The following is a 21,500-nucleotide window of genomic DNA, read 5'->3' on the forward strand; positions in this document are numbered from 1 at the left end:
TGTCCTGAAAGCCACCCATTCCTCCCCCATTCACCTCAATCCTATTAATGAATTGTGTCCAGTAATCTTTATTCAACCAGTTAATGGAATTGCAAATGTTACTAAGATTCTTTTGCTAATCAAGAATTCCACCCCAAGGTTGAGGAGAATTGAAGCTTTCCTGGGAGGAGCTACCTAGAATAAAGCCAGGTTCATGTTAGCATTAAAGAAGGTCATTATGAAGTCTGCCACTTTGTTTGCTAGTCTTCTTATGGGTTTATTTATATATTTTAGCTTTTTCTTTTCTTTTTTTTTTTCTACACAGAAGCCTAACACAAGGTCTAGTGAGGGACTCTGGGCTTTAAAGTTAAAACATTTAAATATGTTTATGCAACTTCTATGAGGTTGCCAAATGTCCATACTAAACCATGGAAAATGTGACAATTAAAGATAAAAATAGGGGGACTGGAGAGATGGCTCAGTGGTTAAGAGCACTGGCGACTCTGGAGGATCAGGGTTCAGGTCTCATCAGTCATACTCAAGGGGATCTGATGCCCTCTTCTGGCCTCTGTGGGCATCCCCAGTCACATGCACATTAAGTACATGCAGACATACATAACTGTGAAAATGAAAAGGATTAAAATAGCATTTAAAATCAGCCAAAACCAAACAAGAACAACAAAACACTTGAAACAAGAAGTAAAGTACAAAACCAAATTTGCACAGAGATAAGAAAGATGGGAAGAATTTGGTAATTTTAATTTGATATAAAGATTTCATACACATAGAGGTGTTGAGAAAATGAGCCTCTGGATATTTCACCCTTGAAGATCCTCACAGTTATTCTCTTATTTCTAGGGGCTAATTTTTTCAAATTAAAATATTAGTAACAGTTTTCTGGTTATTTTTCTTTGGCCGTTTTCACATCCTCTTCCCCTGTAGAGAAAGCGATTGGCTAGGCATATTCACCGGAAGAGAAAGAAAGAATACTAAAGGGGCGGGGCTAGCACAACCGAAAAATTCCAACATAATATCTGACTGTATTGTTTTGCTCCAAAAATTTACTATATGCCTTATTCTGTTGCGTGGTACTATTCATATGTAGCCGGTCCAGTCATTTTCTCAGGGTTTTGTGTTCTCTTAGGTCTTCTCTTGAAAGTGGATGGCCAGGTGCTTAGTAGATCAGATTTTTTTTTTTAACTTCCAATAGAGCTATGCTCTAGAGTAAGAAGATACTATTGGACACTAAAACGTGTCTTCTCTCCCTCCCCTCCTCCTTGTGTCATCTCTGTATTTCTGAATATATGACTGAGAAGGATAGATAGGCAATGGAAATTATGAGGCTGTGGAATGGCCTTTACCTGTGTGTTTGGTTGAGTTTCTTACCAGCAAGAATTCCAGCACAGTTAACAATATTTACTGTGAAGGTTGCTGATTTGAAAAGAATATTCATTTATAAAGAGATTTCTTAAAATAGCAACTAGTCAGGTGTAAGGGCTGTGTTATATCATCTGAGATGCCTCATTCCTTTCCCTAGATATTTCCTGGGAAGCTCAAACACAACTGTTAACTCCGTTTACTGTGAAGATGCTTTAACTTCCCTGAAATCTTGACTTTTACTTTGTCATTGTAGTCCTGGTGGCTGTCTCTCAGGAAGCATTAAGAACCCTTTGAGGAGAGTAATTTCCAACCTCACCAAAATCCTGTGTGACTGCTGTTAAAAATAAAGGAGCTATGACTCTTGGAGAAGCACCTACTTTATGAAGTACTGAGTATCCTCTCAGATTGGAAAGAAAGGTACCAGTTTTAGGAGGAGGTGGTGGTTATCATTGTGCCCTCAGAATAAGCCAATTCCACAAGTGGGGAACAAAGTTTGAGGTATAGGTGCTGCATAAATGCGTGAAATTGTGAGAAAGTTTGACACATTTGGTGACGGCAGTTTGATAATTTGGTTGGATGACATTTCCTCTGTTTACTAATTCCTATGTTTTATTATTATTATTATTATTATTATTATTATTATTATCATCATCATCATCATCATCATCATCATCATCATCATCATCATCATCATCATCATCTAATCCAAGTAGTGGAATGCAGTCACCAACGTAAACAGTTCAAGCACCAAAAGATATGGGCCAAATTCATCAGACCCATTGTAATATGACTGCGGATGAGTTAACTCTGGTTTAACTTAGATCTAGTATTAACCCTTAGACCAAGCTAGTTCTTCTTTTGTTAGGAGTTAATAAGTTTGTGATTATCCTCTTTAAGATAAGGTTCCTGTTCTGAGGAAAATCAGCTGTGGAAGAGAGGGTATAATTAAGAGATAGAGTGAAGGTTAGCAAAAGGCAGTTCTCAGAAAGGGGTGTTGGTGGTGGTGGAGTCTGAGCACAGGGGTGTCTGTCTGTCCTCATGGAGATAGTGTCAGCCACTTTGTTCACAGGTGGGTGTGTTTTACTTGGATGCATTCACTGACCAAAGTCAATTACTTTGGATTTTGTATGGAGAGTCTGCTGTGTAGACATGATTGGAGAGACCACTGGCCACTGGTGCTTGAGCTTGATCTTCATTCCTTTTGCTCTCCCCAGGGCTCAAAGGGTTAATGCTGAAAGTTCCTTCCAATCATATGGTCATTCCCTATCCTGAAACTGTCTGAAGGCTTTCAGCTACTGGCCATACCATTAACACATAGACACTCATCATCCCTGTCTTAGAATTCAAGAGTTCTAGAAGCTCTTATATTTCTGAACGAGGGACTAGGGCCAAATATGACAAAACATTGTCCTGTCATCTCTCTTAAGAAAACATAAGACTTTTAGGAACTCTATTAGCAACAGAGACCCCCCCCCCAACACACACACACACACCCCTACCATGGCACTTTGTCTTCATAATGTAGTTCTCAGAATTTACGTTCAAGGAGAACACTGTCTGACGCTGGTGACTGCTGAATGGTGGCGTGTTCATTGGGGTTACATGGAAAAGTAATGAATTCTTTTTTGTAGATGTAAAGTCTAAGGCAATGATGAGCTAACAAGGAAGTTTGGTGAACGTGCTAGAGGCCCAGGAAGTCATAAGAAGAGACCTGGAGGGGTTGGGGATTTAGCTCAGTGGTAGAGCGCTTGCCTAGCAAACGCAAGGCCCTGGGTTCGGTCCCCAGCTCTGAAAAAAAGAAAAAGGAAAAAAAAAGGAAAAAAAAAAAAAAAAAGAAGAGACCTGGAATTGGAAGTTGGAGCTATTCAGTGGCACTACCAGTCTGTAAAGTGTATCATAAGGTGTGTGTGTGTGTGTGTATGTGTGACTATTAACATTTAGTTTACATCAGTGCTATAGGTTAGATCATAGGATTTCTTTGTAGTCATACTTCTCTCCATTCATAGCCCTGAAAACCAATAATTATTCTTCATCTCAGTAGTTTTTATTTTTAGAATGTCACATAAAGAGAATATTATATATAGTATATCACCTTTTAGGCTTTTTTTTTTCTTTAACTTTGAGATTCATTCAAGTTGTGTCAAGCAGTAGGCTTTCCTTATTCTTTACTGATATTCCCATTGTATGGGTGCATTGCAAATTGCATTCATTCACCTGCTGGAAAACATTTCGGTTCTTTTCAGTTTGAAGTGATTATGAAATATAAATACTAATACACCCAGGTTTCATTTTTACGGTTTATTTTTATTATTTTTAACTATGTATAGATGTTTATGTGCAGATAAGTGCAGATATCCCGTGTAAGTCAGGAGGAATTGAATCCCCGGGAGCGGGAGCTGTAGAAAGTTGTGAGCTGCCTGGTGTGGGTGCTGGGAACTGAACTTAGGTCCTCTGGAAGAGCAGCAGGTACTCTTAACCACAGATCCATCTCTCATAAGGAAACATTTTCATATTTCTAGGTTATCATTCCTAAGAGTGAGACTGTTGGTTCATATAGTGGATGCATGTTTAACTTTAGAAGAAACTACCAAACTGTTTTTCAGTGTGGTTATATTGGTCTCATTCCCACCAGTCATGGTTAAAACGTCCCATGGCTTCATATCTATGAAAGCATTTGGTGTTGCCAATTAAAAAGTGAACTTTGGGCACATTTTTTTTTTTTTTTTTTGGTTCTTTTTTTCGGAGCTGGGGACCGAACCCAGGGCCTTGTGCTTCCTAGGCAAGCGCTCTACCACTGAGCTAAATCCCCAACCCCAAGGGCACATTATTACATAAGTAGTGGTATCTCATTTTATTTTGTTGCTGTTGTCAGTGATCTCTTATGTAGTCAAGGCAGACCTCAAGCTGTCTGGGAGGCAGGGAAGTAGAGTGGAGAGTGAGGTTTGGAAATCCTTTTACAGAAATTGTAGAACTAGCTTATGGGAAACAAGTTGGTGCCAAGGAAGGCTGGAAAGTCCTGACAGACATGAACTGGCTCACATCACCGGCACAGGTCTAAAAGGTCTAAAAGTAACCCTTGGCTCATTACAGTGCTAAAATGCATACCCCTAGTAATGATTTAAGATTTAACAAGATATACATGAAGTTGTTTGTAGGATTGCATTTAGCAGGTAAAGCCCATGTTATACCACATCTAGAAAACCTGTGTGCTATACATGAGTTATTATTCTGAAATAACATAAAAGCCCAGATCCTTTGTAGGGCAGGCTCTTGAGCTGCTGAACTCGGCTCGGCCTGCTTCCTCCATGGGAAGCATAGCTTAGTGGCTGTCCCTGTCTCTGCTGTCGTTTGCTCAACCCTTTGTTCACAGACACAGGACCCTAGAACGTTGGTAGTGTTCACCCTTTCTCGGTAGCAGCCAATGCCAGCTGTGCTTCTGCCTCGAGTGCTGGGATTCCAGAAGCGTGTCGCCATATAGACATGTATAGCATACATAGCACATGGGTTTTCCAGCCTAGTTACTGTAGTTTTATGTGCTTTTTCTACTTGTTAATGGACATCCTTTCTTGTGCTTAATTTGCCTTTCATATATTCTTTATTGTGAAATCTTTTCATATCTCTTGGCAGTTTTTATTATATTGTTTTATTCTTTGAGTTTTCAGAGTTTATTTTGTTTACTAAATCCAGGTCCATTGTTGGATATGTGTTCTGCCTATGCTCTTAACATGTTGGATGATTTATCGTTTTTTAATGGTTTGTGTGTTTTTGGTAGCACATCTAAAACCCTGGGGTGTAGTTTAGGGATATAGCCTAGTGGTAGAGTGTATGCTTAACACTTGTGAACCCTATGTTCAATCGTTAGCCCCCAAAACCTCAACTACAAAACTTCAGAGAACAAAAACTAAAAATAAATAAATAAATAAATAAATAAATAAATCTTTAATTAACCCAAGTTATATCTTCTAAAGGGTTTAAGTCAAATTCTCACTCTGCAACTCTGGCTGGCCTGACACTCATATAGACTAGGCTAGCCTTGAACTCATGAAGATCTGCATCTGCTAGTCTCTGTCTCCTGAGTGTTGGGATTAAAGGCCTGTGCTACTACACCAGCTATAAAGTTTAATATTTAGATCTCTGATCCATGATGGGCTGTTTTAAACACAAGGTATAAAATTAAGTTTGGTTTGTTTGTTTTTTCATTGCTGAACATACAAGTCTATCCTTTGAATTACTTTCAGACTGTTGTTAAAAATTCTTTGGCCCTCCTTACTTGGCCCATTTCCGCACTGTTCATTCCAGTCTTAGGTCTGTGTTTCTGTCACATGCGTTGTCATCATTACAGCTGTGCAAACCTTAGCGTAGTGTCATACTTCCAACTTTTTTCCACCCAAAATTGTTTCAGCCACTTAAAATTCTTTGCTGTTCTATATAAACTATGGAATGTTGGTCTGCCTCTCTAAATCCTTTTGGAATTTCCCATTTTCTAGTGTCTTTCTCAATCTTTTTCGTCAGATTTGAAGATTTCATCATAAAGGTCTTTCCCCTTATTGATTAGGTTTAATTTCAAGATTGTGCCTTTGATGCTGCTATAAATGGGAGTTCGTCCATGATTTCTTCCAGTGCGTCTGTGGTTGGTGTAGAGAAAGGCCACTGATTTGGTGGAGTCCATTATGTATCCTCCCACTTTGCTGAAATTATTGATGGTTTCTAGAGGTTTACTGTGAAGTATCATATCATCTGCAAATAGGGATAATTTGACTTATTTTCCTGTTTTTATTCCTTTCCTTTCCTTTCCACCCCTCCTCTGCTGTTGCTGTGCTCCCAGTACTGCAGTGCCAAGGAGTGGGACGGTGGGCAGCCCTGCCTCCTTCCTGACTTTATATCTCCATGTAGGATAAAGTTACCTGTGGGTTTTTACCATGTATGTACTTTATCATGTTGAAGTATGTTCCCTCTAGTCTGTTTTCTTTAGGGCCTTTATAAAAGCATGTTGGATGTTGTCAAAGATTTTTTCTGCGTCTGTTGAAATGAGGGTGTGACTGTCTTTAAGTCCATTTGCATTACTTACCGTATTTATCAGCTTATGATTCTTGAACCAGCCCTTCCAGGAATAAAATGAACTTGATCACAGTAGATGATCTTCATATGTGCTTCCTTTTCAGTCCCATAGTATTTTATTGGATTTTTGCCTCTTTGTCCATTATGGATATAGGTCTGCAGAGGGTGTGTGTGTGTGTGTGTGTGTGTGTGTGTGTGTGTGTGTGTGTGTGTGTGTGTGTTTCTTGGTTTGGTTATTAGAATAATACTGGCTTCATAGAATGAGTTTGGGAGTGTTCCTGCTGTTCTGTTTTGTGAAGAGTTAGGTACTCTTTGTAGTTCTTTAAAGTCTGGTAGAATTCTGACTCCATCTGGGCCTACATTTTCTTTCTTTTTTCAACCGAAGACTTTTTATTACTGTTTCTGTTGCCTCCTTTGTTATGGGCCTGCTAGGTTATTAGCCTCCTCTTGGTAGTTTAAATTCATCCTTTTCTTTTAGGTTTTTCATCTTAATGGAATATGGGTTTTTTAAGTATTCCCTAATATTCTGTATTTCTTTGATGTCTGTTGTAATGTTTCAGTGTTAGTTTCAGACTTCGGTACTATGGGCCATCTCTTTCTTTCTTTCTTGTGGTTATTTGGGCCAATGATTTTCAGTCTTTGTCTATCTTCTCAAAGAACTATCTCGGAGATTCATTGTTTCTTTGTTTTACTTCATTAATTTCTGCCTGGATTTTTTTATTTCTTGCCATCTACTTGGATTGAATTGGATTTGTTCTTATTTTTCCAAATTTTTAAGTTATATCATTAAGTCATTTATTTGTTCTCTTTTTTATTGTTTTATATAGGCATTTAAGTTTTAAGGCTGTAAACTCTTCTCTTAGAGGTGCTTTTAATATGTTCCAGTAATTTAGTTGTATTTCCATTTTCATTTAGTTCCAGGAATATTTTGAGTTCTTTTTTGATCCATTTATCATTCAGGAAGTAATGAGTTAACCATTCACATGTTCGTACACTTTAGAGTGTTGTTTGCTTTTAATTTTGTTTTATGCATAATTGTCCGATCGGATACATAGGATTATCTCAGGTTTTCTGTATTTGTTAAAGTTTGCTTTATCTACCAAGGTGTGGTCTGTTTAGAAGAACTGCCATGTGCTTCTGAGTAGGATGTGTGTTCTTAGGTGTTTGGGTAGATTATTCTGTATTAGGTCCATTTGATGTAAGATATCATGTAATTCTGTTTAGGGTTTTGTCTTTTGTCTAGATGACCTATGTATTATAGAAAGTTCATCTAGGTAGTACCTGTTAGAGAGCACACATGGACTAGTTGGTTTGATGGAGACATGCTGTTTTTGATCTGGGCATGTAGACTTTACTTTTTTGTTGTCGTGTGTCTGATGTGGTAACCTAGCCTTCCTTAGATTGGGCCAGTGCAGGAGATGCATGACCTCCTGGTGAAATTGGTAGATAAGCTGTTTACCTAGATCATGGAAAGATGGCACCCAAACTCAAGCTGAGCCTAGAGCTAGGCCAGGCGAAGGGGAGGGGAATCACAAAGGAAGAAGGTTCACAACCACAGGTCTGGAGCTGGGCTTGTAGGGTTCCTGATGGCAGAGGGCTGGAATAAAGATGGGAAAGGGGAAAAGTGATTTATTTACGAAAGGAGGTGGCTCCTTTCAAACAGGGATCACTGCCTTCAGGTCTGGAAGTAGGCTTATGGGCTGGCAGATGTCAGAGTTAGGGTAAGGACAGGAAAAGGAAACTGACTTTTGTTAATATAGTAAACATATTTACTATATGTTTTATAAATTGCTTTCTGACTTTGTATCCCATGACCTTGCTAAACTCACTAGTTAGTACTAAGATTTGTATGTGTCTTATGTGTGTTTTTAATATAAGTAGACAGTGTCTTTTAAAGATGATTTCTTTCCTTTTCTCGTACATGTTTGTTCTTCATTCTATTCCTCATCTTATGAAACTGGTTGATACATCTAGTACAGTGGGACAGCTGAGGGTGGTGAGCATTATTTTCTTTTCTGGTTCCTAATGTTAATGTGGGAAACATCCAGTCTTTCATCACTTTATATGATGTTAGCTGTAGGTTTTTTTGTTTTAGTTTTTTCCCCTCTTAATGGAGTTTCTCTCTGTTCCTAGTTTTATCATTTTTTTCAGGTATTAGTTTTTAAGAATGTTCTTTTGCATCAAGTAATATGATCATGTAAATTTTCTCTGGATCAGCACTATGGTAGATGATGTCCACATGTGTCTTAGTCAGGATTTTGTTACTGTGAAAAGACACTACGACCAAGGCAACTCTTATAAAGGCAAATATTTTCACTGGATCTGGCTTACAGTTTCAGCAGTTTAGTCCATTATTGTCATGGCAGGAAGCATTGCAACATCCAGGCAGGCATGGTGCTGGAGAAGGAGCAGCCAGGAGAAGGCTCTCATTCCACACTGGTTGAGCTCGAGTACTAGGAAACCTCAAAGCCTGCCTACATAGTGACACACTTCCAACAAGGCTACACCTAATAGTGTCACTTCCCATGGGCCAAGCATATTCAAACACCACAACATGGTAGACCATATAGAAAACTATAGGGTGGAATAATGATTTTAAACTACTGAAGTAGCCTAGTTTTTCAGGAAAAATAAATCTCTTGCTTAGTATGTTATATGTTATTGGATTTGATTTGTTAATATTTTACCAGATTTTTCATTTGTTTCTATAAGTGTGCTGGCTAATCATGTCAACTTGACACACAAATGAGTTATCTGAAAGGGGGAACCACAACTAAGAAATGCTTCCATGAGATCCTTCATAAGGCACTTTCTTAGTGATTGATGGGAGAGGGTCCAGCCCGTTGTTGGTGGTGCCATCCCTGGCCTGGTAGCCCTGGGTTCTATAAGGAAGAAGACTGAGCAAGCCATGGGGATCCAGCTAGTAAGCAGCACCTCTCCACAGCCTCTGCATCAGCTTCTGTTCCAGGTTCTTGCCCTGTTTAAGTCCCTGTTCTGACTTCTTCGATGATGAACAGCAATATGGAGGTGTAAACCAAATAAGCCCTTTCTTCCCTAACTTGCTTTTGGGTCATGGTGTTTCACTGCAGCAGCAGAAACCCTCACTAAGATAATAGGGAATATTGCTTTTTTTTTGCTCCTGGGTAATGCTCTTATCTGGTTCATTTTCTGCATAATTCTGTCCTCAAAATAAGTTAGAGGTATTTCTTTTTCTATTATCAGGAACAAATTTTATAGAATTGGTGTTATTTCCTTAGATGTTTGGTATAGTTGACTGTGAAACCATTTGAAGTTGGATATTTGTGTTTCTTAAAGTTCTTGTAGGTTTTTAAACCATGGACTTACTATGTGTGAGTGCTCAGGTTACTGTTTAAGCTTTCATGTGTTCCAGTCGTTATTATTTATTGAAAAGATACATTTAGAAGGGCAGGTTCTGGTACTGGATAGCTGTGTGACCTTGAGAAGGTTCTTCAGCTTTAATCTCTTTGGTCCTTAATTTAGTCATCTGAAAAATTAAGGGTTAGACTTAGTTGTCTCTAGGGTATTTTCCCCCTACTTTTTGAATTTTATAAGTCAGATAGGACGCTAGTGAATGGATTTGAAGTTGGTGTGAAAAGCCTTAGTGTCTGTTTCTTAATTTGCCTGTCATTCATTGAGCATTGGTTTTCTAAAGTTTACTTTGCCTTTCAACATATATCTTATATTTCCTTCTAATAAATAATTTTATGAACAAATATGGGTAGAACTAACCTGTGTATATAGCTGTATATAATAGACTTAAGATATATAAATTATTTTTATACACGATTCATGAGGATGTGGATGTGTTAACTTTTAATGTATTCAGCTTGAAATTTAGAAATATATGAAATACATTTCCATTTAAGCAATATTCATTTAGTCTTCATGATTTTTTAAAAGTCATACTTTTTTTTCTTGTTACTACAGATAATGTGAGCATTTTATGTAAGCATTCTTTTCAGAAATGTTGCATTGATGTACATTCTGTCATTTGTTGGGTTAAAGCAAAGTGGAAGTGGCATACAGATTTACTGCTGAGGGAACACTGACTTGCAGGCTGCAGCTGGAGGCTTTTACGTAGGCACCTGTGGGTTTGAGTGCGTTCAATATACAGGCTGCAGTAGGAGGCTGGCACTGACTCTGCTGACTCCAGTGCACTCCTCGATGCTGTTCTGCTGATTTCCCTACTGTCCGGAAGACAAACAAAATGGTGCAGCACGTTCAGGACTTGGGGGAAAATAACCGTCAGTATGATTCAGAGGTGGGTCTGCTACACTGATCAGAAGAGGGATTGCTTAACAAGTCTAGAGGCTTAGGCAGAGATCGGTGTGTCAGATTTCTGTAGCTGTTTTAATATTTGATGATGGCCATTTAGGAATGAAACTGTCACAGTTGTGAAATCTGCATGCCCTCTATCTATAGAGGTTCTGCTATTTTGCATGTATAACATTCATATGTACATACATGGTAGCTTATGAACAGAAATATATGTGGCTGGTGTATATATAGATAATGTGTTATGAAAGCTTTTCTTTTCCTACTAGTATTAGCTTGGCTTTGTTTTTAAGTAAACACTTAGTGGGTTTTGTATTTTCTCTGCTGCATATTTGTCTGAGTTCTTGCCAGTGTTTCTTTCTTTATACTGTTCATTTTCTAATAGAAGAAACCCTTCTTAGTGAGGTAGGGAAAATCAGTAGGATGAGCACTAGAGTTGGCACTTCCTATCTGATTGACGACTGTAATGCAGGGAGTTCGCATTGCACAGTCATGACTTAAACGATTACCTCTTCTGTGAAAGCAAATGTTTGTAAGAACGGCCATGTTGACAGTGAGTGTAAAATAAAGGAGAGGAAGTAGGACAAGAAAATTTCACTGTTGTTGGCTTCCTGAGCCATCTCAGCATTGATCCCAGACTGTTGTGTTAGAAGCACTGTGGAAACAGTTTAGCAGCGAACACTAAAAATCATGGAGGCTTAGTTCCCACCCCTACAAAGCACTTTGCTTCTGTATTTATGTATTTTGGGTTTCTTTAGCTGCCTGTAACCAAGGAGCTGTCCAGTTAGACAAGATACATTTTCTTAAGCCACACCCAATAGATTCTTCTTTTTTATGCTTTGGCAACTATTTTAACCCTGTGCTGATTTGTGACCATCATCTGGGGCGGGGGGTGACTTTTGAGTTTTAAAAAGAAGAAATATATTCGCAAGCTCTAGCTTAAGATGGTTTAAACATTAGAGTTGTTTTACTAGCACAGAAAATCAGTATTTTACTTGTGCAGCATTTTCTCTGACTGAGAGGAGGAGTGTTTGTGAGAGTCCATGATGGGTTTATGGCACAGATTCTGATCACGTAGGTGACAGTGCTGCTGATATATTATTTTGGTTATTTAGTGTTGTGGATAAGAAAGTCTAAGTTCAGGTTTTCTTATTTGAGCAAATATTTATTGAAACATTTTAAAGACTAGATTTTTATGTGTTATTAAAAATTGCAATGCAGGCACACTTATTTTTAAATCTATGTTATATTCCATAGTAAAGACATTTGTCTGTGATTAGAATTAACAACAGTATGGCTGTCTGCCACTGTGTTAGATTACATTACTCTACTGTAGACAGAAATAATATGGAATCAGCATTCATCTTAGTAGTCTGCAGAGTACACTTAATTATGTGCTCTCAAGAATAGTTTCTTTTAGACAGATCAAAAATAACTCTATTGCCTCATAAATTAAAAAAATTCTGTAGTATAAATCTGTTTTGTTTATGAACAACAAAAATATGCTATATTTTATGCGCCAAATTTTATGACAGTAAATAGTTAACTATAGAGTGAAACATACTGTATTATTAGAATGTTTCATGTATCCAAATGTTATATAACCCTGATGGAATGTTGCAGATGAAACAAAGAAATCTGATTGGTTCCTTACAAGAAACAGCAGCCTTGAAATCTTTTTTAACCAGAGGCTTCTACAGCAGCCTGTGGGTTAGCTAGCATCACAGTGACAACAGATGCTCTGGGGATGAGGAGAGGATTAGAAGTATAAATTGAGGTTCTGAGGCCCCTACTTAATTCTTTTCTGTGAATATCCTGCAGGCTTTGTTCTTGTCAGCAAACAACTTCCTTTGTTGTTACTAAGAGAGTGTTATGTTCTACCAAATTAATAAACTTTCTAGATAGCACTATTTATTAAATGAAGAATCTCTCCAAAAATAGTGTCAAGTGATAGAATGGGTTAATGAGTAACAATTTTTAGGACATTCATGAAGTGTAAATGAGTGGGGCTTGTTGAGAGAATAGTACATGGTGAAAAGTTTGAACAACAAGATACTAACAGAAACTGCTCAACCCCACCATTCCCCATTTTAGTAAAATTGCATTAAATAGTTGTTTTTGTAAGATTTCAGTAATATTTAGTAATAGTACACTATGATTGCTATTCAAAGAATAGTATGCTGCAAGCTGAAAGCAGTTGGAGAATTCTTGCTCTTTCCTGGCTATTATAGAAATATTGAGATAGGGAATAATATGTTAGCTTTTATATATTTGGCTAGATCATTTGCTGAACTGTAGCTTAAATCACAGTAATAAAGATGCTACCCTCTGTTTTTAACAGAAAATATTTAAAACATTTCTGTCATTTATTGCAATTTACAAATTTTTTTTTGTTTTGTTTTTTGTTTTCTAGTTTTTGTTTTGTCTTGTTTTGGGGGTTTGTTTGTTTGTTTGTTTGTTTTTAGCTCTAACTGTCCTGAAACTAACTCTGTAGACCAGGCCAGCATCAAACTCAGAGATCTGCCTGCCTCTGCTTCCACAGTGCTGTGCCATCATGTCTAGCAAATATTTGTATCTTTAAGCAGTAATAGGTTACGTTTATAGAATCTGGGAGAGAGACAATTACTGTGAGCCAGGATCAGTATCTAAATAAAGACATCAAATTACTTTGAAATTGCCAAACATCATAAAAGAAAGTATATTTTAAAAGGATTCTCTGATACAGGTATTTCCATAAGCCCCACCTCTATCATGCAGGTTCCATGCTGTGCTTATTTTCTTCGTTTTCTGATATGCTAATAGAGTTGGGCTGAAGGCAGCTGTTTGCCAGTGTCACAAGCCAAAAGCAAAATGGCTGGCAAGGATTAATATATTTGCATGCAATTAAGATACCTTTGATTGAAGGAGGGTTTTATAAAGTAAGAAGATGAGATCAGATGTTTTTGACCATAAATGAATACTTTTATTAAAAAAATGTATAAGTAGTTTTTTGCAGCTTAGAAACAAAAGACTTTATACGATTAATAAAGAGGGGATGTTAACCAAGCAAGGAAATCTCTTGTTGCAGTCTGTCAGTCTGTCATTGACATTGTGTAATTCTAAAGCTTAGGAAGTTTTTGAGAATATCGTTTATAAATTTTTTAAAACGATATTCAGTTAAGGTAAATAAAAGAGGAGGAACTTGTTATAGTCTCACAATGAAGGGAATTGAAAGAGAAGTTTTTGAAAATTCTGTGTCTTAATATTTTAGATTAGTATACACTAAAGGTAGAAGAAAAATAATAGGAAAATTTAGAGATAAGACTGCTGGTATAGTTTTCAAAATGACAGTACTCATAGATCTTTATTTTAGGAAATATTTATTTTCTGTCTGTGTAAAACCATTTTTAATGAATTTTAGCACTTCGAGATTAAATGACTTTAAAATTAGTGATAAACTCTCATAGATGGGAAGAGCTTCAGGACTGATTACTTAAGTTGAAGACTGACATTAGCTCCAGTGTCTAACTCACAGAAGATAGAATGGGTGTGCACTTTAAGAAGGAAGACATGGGTATTTGTCACCTCTACTTCTCTAGTATTTAGGACAAGGTCAAGGCCCAGTGAGTTTTCATTGTGTTTGTTTCAAGAGGGCTTCTTTGTGTTGCCCTGGCTGTCCTGGAATTCACTCTGTTGACCTGGGTGGTCTTGAACTCGGAAGATCCTCAAGATCCGAAGTTCTCAGTTTTTGATGAATGGATATAGTAGCAAGACGAGTGTTGACAGTAGTAAGCAGACACAGACATGTCTATACCAATTTAATTTTTACACCTATGTAATAGATTTCATCATTCTCTTTTCCTCTTAATTCTTACTTCAGGTTTTGTTGTGTTTGTTTGATTGATTGATTTTTGGCCTATTTTGCTTAAGTTTCTGTTTCCAGTCTTTAGCACTCAAATTTTCAGTAATAGTGAACTATCTAGGACATAAATTTGAGTTTTCTAAAATGTTAATTTTGCTGGATATAGTCCTATCTGTCTATAATCCCAGAACTCGTGAAGTGGAGGCAGAAGGATTAGGAGTTCAAGGGCAGCTTCAACTTTGTAAAGAGTGTGAGGTACCCTGGACTGCACAAAACCACCTCTCAAAACAAAAAACTGTGATTCCTGTAGCTTTGCAAATAAAACATGGCATGGCTTTCCCACCAACTTTCATTATGATAATTGTACACAGAGAACACACTTGTAAAAGGACAGGTTTGAGTTTAATATTGTTTAAACTAAGAACTCCTCACAGATACATTTATAAATGTGCTTTTCATCTCTGAAGAAGATTCAAACATCACTAGGTTGGATTGGCATGGAGAAGTGTTTGTTTACCAAGTTGCAAATCTGTCTTTTTACACATGTGTTTTCTGTCTTTTTTTTATTCTTTCTGTCTGTTTTTTTTCTTCCCTTTTTCTATCCAAGTCCTAGCCTATGGCATGGAGGCATTCACATTTAAGGTTGGTCCCTCATCCTAATAGCTAATACTTTTTTGGAAACTTCCACCTAGCACTCAGACATATCCTTTACTAATCTTAGAAGCTTTTTAATCAAATCAAGTTGTTCATCAAGATTTCAGTTTTGAATTTTTTGAAGTGAAGAACTATAGTAGAGTTAGGCTTGAAGGAGAGAGCAGGAGAGAGTTTCATGTTTGGATATTATGAGTTTGAAGAATAATTGCTATATCCACGTGGAGATTTGAAAATGACTTTTTTATTTGTAAGAAACATTAAATATTAGTCTTTCCTGTTCTGTCAAACTCTGTAAAACATTTGTTTACAACAAGAACCTCAAATCTTTACATTACCCCATCTTGTAAAACCTATATGCAAATGTTTTAATCCCCTTTACTTGGTAAAATTTTTGTTTACACAAAGACCATGCTGTGTTCTCAGAACTTAATGAGACCTTCCTCCTTCCCTTCCTTCCCTTGGACCATTCTTTAAAAACTAATCAATTGCAAAAGACCCTGAGGTTGTGCTTCACCCAAATGTGGGAAAGACATTTTAGTCTATATTAGACTAAAAGCCCAGGGAGCTTCCTGCCCCTGTGTGCTTGCTCTTTTGTATTGCTGATTAACATGGCCTTCTGATAAAAAGCGACATTTTGCCTTGTTGAGATACTTTAATTGGAGTGGTGGTATTATTTGCTGAGACCCTGGATCTGTTTCTAACACATAGACAGGCTTTTCCAATTTATAAACACATAGATGAATAGCAGTTTCACCAGTAGAGTAATGGACTTGAATTTATGTAGGAGAGAAAATATCAGGAATAGTTTTAAATTCTGGATTCTGTACTTAAAAATGCAGTAGTAATCTGTTAAGGTGAAAATTCATTTATATTTCACAAGGTTTTGCTGAAGATTGAATGGTGTACATATGTAGCACTCATCAGCCACTTGTCTCGGGTTTCTTTGAGACTTAACATGTGGCTTCTTCCGAAAAGTTAAAACCTCAATTTTACATGATGAAGACATCAGAAAACTCCAACCGAGGGGCATTCCTCAAATGATCAATATTTCTCAGTACAATAAAGATCACCATAAATAAAGTCCAAGAAACTGTCAGTCTGAGAGTCCTACGGAAACATGATGTCTAAATGTAATGGGTTACTCTAGAACGCAAAAAAAAAAAAAAAAAAAAAAAAAAGACATTAGATAAAAACTAAGGGGATCAAGATAAAATATAGATTCATTAGTTGTAACAAATGGTTATACAAGGAACTGAGTGTGGGGATTTTGGGATCGTCCTGTACAGTCTTAGCAGCTTTTCTGTAACCCCCCTCCTTGATTTAAAACTTTACTCTGTTCACTCACCTCAGTGTTAAGCCTGACATTTTACATACTCACTGTGTATCTTGAAAGCAGTCATCTACTTTTAAAATACTGACATTGTGGTTGAGTCATTTACAGTTAGCAAGTCTACTCTATTTTCAGGTTATTAGTCATCATCATTGATACTCATATACAGGTTCAGAATCAAAACATTTTGATATAGTAAGCCACATGTAATTGCTAAGGATCGAACTTGGGTCCTCTGGAAGGGCAGGCAGTTCTCTTACTGCTGAGCTATTGCTCCGTGCCAGTCATTTTCTTTTTTTTTCTTTTGGTTCTTTTTTTCGGAGCTGGGGACCGAACCCAGGGCCTTGCGCTTCCTAGGCAAGCGCTCTACCACTGAGCTAAATCCCCAACCCTGCCAGTCATTTTCTTATTATAAGTCTATTACATCTTGATTTCATCATCAGAAATCAATAAATATTGGATATTCACATTTTTCTAAAACTATTTTAGTGTTTACTCATCCCTCTATAACTATAACCTATTCAGCTAATTCTTCTTAATATTTTTCTCTTTGAAATAATGGGAATAGGAAACCTAATGTTTCTTAGTATTGAAGGCATTGTTTCATATTATATATAGATTACTGGATTTTTAACAAATTCTCTGATTTACCTATAATTTGTGTATATAAGCAAGCATTTCATGATTGTTTTTTTAAATTTCAAATAGGTTCATGCTTTGGTGTGTGCGCGTGTGCGTGTGCGTGTGCGTGTGCGTGTGTGTGTGTGTGTGTGTGTGTGTGTGTGATGTTAAAAATATAACTATTCCCTAAGACTTCCTGGTCTCATTTCCTCTTATATTTAAAACATTTTAAATTATATGTATTTGTATGTCTGCATATGGATATATGCACATGAGTGCAGTTGCCTGTGGAGGTCAGAAGACGATGCCCTGGAGCTGAGTTAAAGTTACCTTGACATTGGTGCTGGAAACCATGCTATAATCCATACCTTGTTACCCAGTGTTGTAATTCTTGTCCATAGGTAGTTGTTCCACTGCATTTATATTCTCACAGTTCTCCTTAATTTTTGGGGGGTGGGGCGGGACAGGGTGACCAAAGTTCTAAAGACTACATTTTCTAACTGATCTGTTAGAAGTTTCCAAGCTCATATTATGTACATTTTGTGCTTTTAAAAGAGCCTGTACTTTGACCAAATCATGTAATAATCTTCAATATGTATGGAAAGGTCCTTATGATTTATGATAGAATTGCATGAATAAATCATATCATTTAATTTTAAAAGAAAATCTAATTGAGTGAAATTTTAATTTGGTTCTAACTTGGGAAGAATAAAAATTATAGCCTTTGTCTGGCAATGATGGTATATACCTTTAAGCCCAGTACTCAGGAGGCAGAGACAAGCAGATTTCTGTTAGTTTGAGGCCAGCCTGGTAGTTCTAGGACAGCCAGGGATACACAGAGAAACCCTCTCTATGTCTCAAAAAACAACAACAAAAATAAAGCTTTTACAATAAAACAGTGTGTAATAGTTACATATCATTCCTTTATATTGGACACATTCAAATTTATTTTAAAAGTATTTCTTAGTTTATGTGGGGCTGCAGCTAGTGACAGGGGCCTGGTACCTGGGAACAGGTGAAACTCCTACGGGTCCCTTCTGGGTCTCTGAGGTTTCTAGCCCTAGCTCAACTGGGAACCAGGCTGCCTTTCACGGTCACACAATAGATAATGCTGCAGTGAACATGGAACTACTATAATAATATTCATTTCCTTTGATAGTCTTCATTTGAATACTGATAGATAATGAATTACTGTTGCCATTCTGTTATACTTCATTTGGAAGTATAGGTTATAAGTTTTAAGGAACCTTAATATTGTTTTCTAAAATGTCTAAAGTTGTGTTTTGTCTGATACAACTAGTTGTAACATCCAGACAATTTAAAAAAAAAAGTCTATTGTGACTACAAAATGTCCTCACACATATTGAGTAAAGACTTTCAGTGTAACTGCCTTACTAACATCCCCATAGTAAACCTGTACCAGCTCTCTTCTCTGTAAGCAAATGCAATAGTAAAGGAGCCAACCTGCTTCCCTTTGGCTACTGTTTATACATAGGTTTCCATTCCTTCCATTTCAGCTTATTGCTGTCCTTACCCTAAAATGAGGCTCTTCAGGTAGCATACAGTTGAACTGTGTCCCTCCACTGATGGACAGTTAATATTTACATAGCTATTGGTAGACGATGAATTACTATTGCCATTTTGTTAGTTTTCTGACTTTTATAGTTCCTTTATTCATTTTTTATTGCTACTTCCTTTGATATTTTATTAACATTATTTTCTCAGGATAATCTTTGATTTCATCTTCTGTGTTTACTTACTACTCTTTTTCTTTTTGATTACCATGAAGTATCTTTAGTTTATTTTAAGCTGATAACTTTAAATACATAAAGAATAATTTCTTATTTTATTAATACCATAGTTTTCAAATGTATAAACCATTCATTAACATTGTCATAACTATTATTAATTTTTACATAGTCAATTTACCAATAATGTGTAAATCGTATGAACATGGATATATCTATCCACGGAGGGAACTTATTGCTGAAATGCTGACTTTGACTTCCAGGTAGCTGTTTTCAAAGTATGATAATTAAATATTTTAAAAATATTTTTATTTTAACTTTTTAAAAAGATTATGTATTTATTAATGTATGTAGTCCCCCATTTGCATGTACACCTTCATACAGAATAGAGAATTAGACAGAAGAGGACGTCAGATTAAACAGACAGTTGCGAGCTGCTTTGTCGTGCTGGGAACTGAACTCGGGACCTCAGGAAGAACAGCCAGTGCTTTGAACCACTGAGCCCTCTCCAGCCCTGCATCTTAACTTTTGTTAACAATGAAAAGTTACTTATCTACCATTATTACAGAGTCAGGCTATTCTAAATTTGGATATCTTCTAAGTGTTACAGATTTATATCTTTGTTTTTATTCTGTTATCTAGCATGTTTTCATTTCAGCTTGATCATTCCCCCCCCCCTTTTTTTTTGTAAGATAGTTTTAGTGATAATGAATTTCTACAGCTTTTGTTTATGTGGGGTTCTCATCTCTCCTCTGTTTCTGAAGGACTGAAATATTCTTGGCTAGCACTTCGTTTTCTTTCAGAACTTTGGAAATATCATGGTAGTTAATATCTCTGTCTATGGGATTTTTATCAACCACTGACACAGGTGTTTCTTGGTTATGGAGGCTGGAGAAAGGTTTCAAGGCCAGCCTGGACTACCTAGACACTGTCTCCCAAGCAAAACCGAATTACAGTGAAGCATGGTGACCTACACCATAATCAAAATAAGCAACAATGAAAGCAAAATACAAACAAAAAACTCTTTGTCTTTGCTTTGAGAATATAATTATAGCATGTCTTGGCAAAGGTATCTTTATATTGGATTTTTGGGCTTCAGGTATCTGAATGCTTATTTCTGTAGATTATGGACTTTTTCCATTACTGTTGCTTTACATAGATACTCTTTACTCCTTTCTCTTCATGTGTGCATTGGTCTGCTTAAAACTCCTTGCATCCTATGTTCCCTCTCTTTGTTTGTCAGGATGACCTGTGAACTCACTGATTCTTCCTTTTCTTTGATTAAATATGCTCTATGAAAATTTTAAATTCAGTAATTGTGCTGATTAGTTCAAATTTTAATGATTTATTTTGAGACAACTTTTCACTGTGTAGCCCAGGCTGTTTTCAAACTCTTGTGATCCTTCTTCAATCCTCCCACCAAATGGTAGGTTTAGAGGTATGTAATACTGGGCCCACCTCCTATGACTCTTTTTCTTTTTTGCTTCGTGCCACTTTGTCAATTTCTCACTTTTTTCAAGTATTGTTTTCCTGATTTCATTTTGTTTTCTGTTTTCTTGTGGCTTGCTGAACTTCTTTATGATTATTATTTCAAAGTCTTGATCAAGTAGTTCATAGATTTCTGTTTATTTAGGATGTTTTTAAGTTTTGTTCCTTTGGTGGGTGTCATATACCTCAGTCATTACCCTTATGGCCTTGTTTTGGTCATGTGTTTGGGGAAATAAGCACCAATTCTACCCCTTATAGATTGGCTTTTGCTGAGAAAGTTCTTTAGCTCATGGAGATTCTAGTCAGGTTGTCTGGCTATATCTGCGGATAGGTAGGGTTGCTGCTAGATTTTCTAGAAAGTTGGTTAGTACTTGAATCACCAGTTAGTGACCCAGGTTTCTGGACTTACTTGGAGCTTGAGTCTGAAAGCATTCTGGAGCTTGAGTCTATATTGAATGGGTCTGTTAGTATGGTCTGGAAAACTGATAAATATGGACAAATGATAGAGACATGTAGACAAATTTTTGCTCTGTCATTAACAAGGTGTTTGTGTTTAGAGCATACAATAAAAAGTCTGGGCAGCCTCATTATATGAAGTCAAGCACAGTTCCACATGGGGTGGGGTCACAGCCTTTCCCACTGTGAGTGTAGCTATACTGGACACAGTGCTTGAAATAACTCCATGAGGGCTGAAAAGGAAGGAGTGGTGAGAACATTGTGGGACAGGCTGAATCATTCTTGAGTTTAGCATTTTCTTTTCCTCTGGTATCTGCTAGTTAGCGCTTACTGCAGCTAAGTGGCACCGGGTACAGACAGAGACATCTTCAATAGGAGCCCTCTGGTTTTGATTTGAGGAATGGAAAAGAGTATTCCTCACATAGAGATATCGTGTAGAAGTCCTCCCTAACCTCCCTGTTTTCTTTTCTTCTTGCCCTGTCCTCCTACCTTGTTATTGAAGCTGAGAACCCACATAAGACAAAATTCAGAGAAGAAAACCTTCTCTAATAGAGCTGTTACTACAACCCATTTTCTAAGCATACCAGGAAGCTGGAACATACTGAAGACTGTAGAGAAGGAGACACGAGGAAAAGAAGATCAGAAAGTT

At 37.0% G+C, this 21,500-nt stretch overlaps 1 protein-coding gene across 13 annotated transcripts in view; it reads left to right on the top strand.

Annotated features, from left to right (window-relative positions):
* The window catches only part of Tanc2 (tetratricopeptide repeat, ankyrin repeat and coiled-coil containing 2), a 320,432-nt gene that overhangs the window by 40,127 nt on the left and 258,805 nt on the right, over positions 1 to 21,500 (top strand). For 2 of the 13 annotated variants that reach the window (XM_039086155.2, XM_039086153.2), the window contains exon 3: positions 1,613 to 1,776. The exons of 10 other annotated variants lie outside the window; for them this stretch is intronic. The gene's annotated coding sequence lies outside the window, so the exon portion shown is untranslated. Of the gene's footprint in view, positions 1 to 1,612; positions 1,777 to 10,201; positions 10,700 to 21,500 lie in introns of those variants that run through there. One more of the 13 variants, XM_039086152.1, reaches the window with a different exon arrangement.

The sequence above is a fragment of the Rattus norvegicus genome, chromosome 10, assembly GCF_036323735.1.
Source record: "Rattus norvegicus strain BN/NHsdMcwi chromosome 10, GRCr8, whole genome shotgun sequence".
Classification (NCBI taxonomy): Eukaryota; Metazoa; Chordata; class Mammalia; order Rodentia; family Muridae; genus Rattus; species Rattus norvegicus.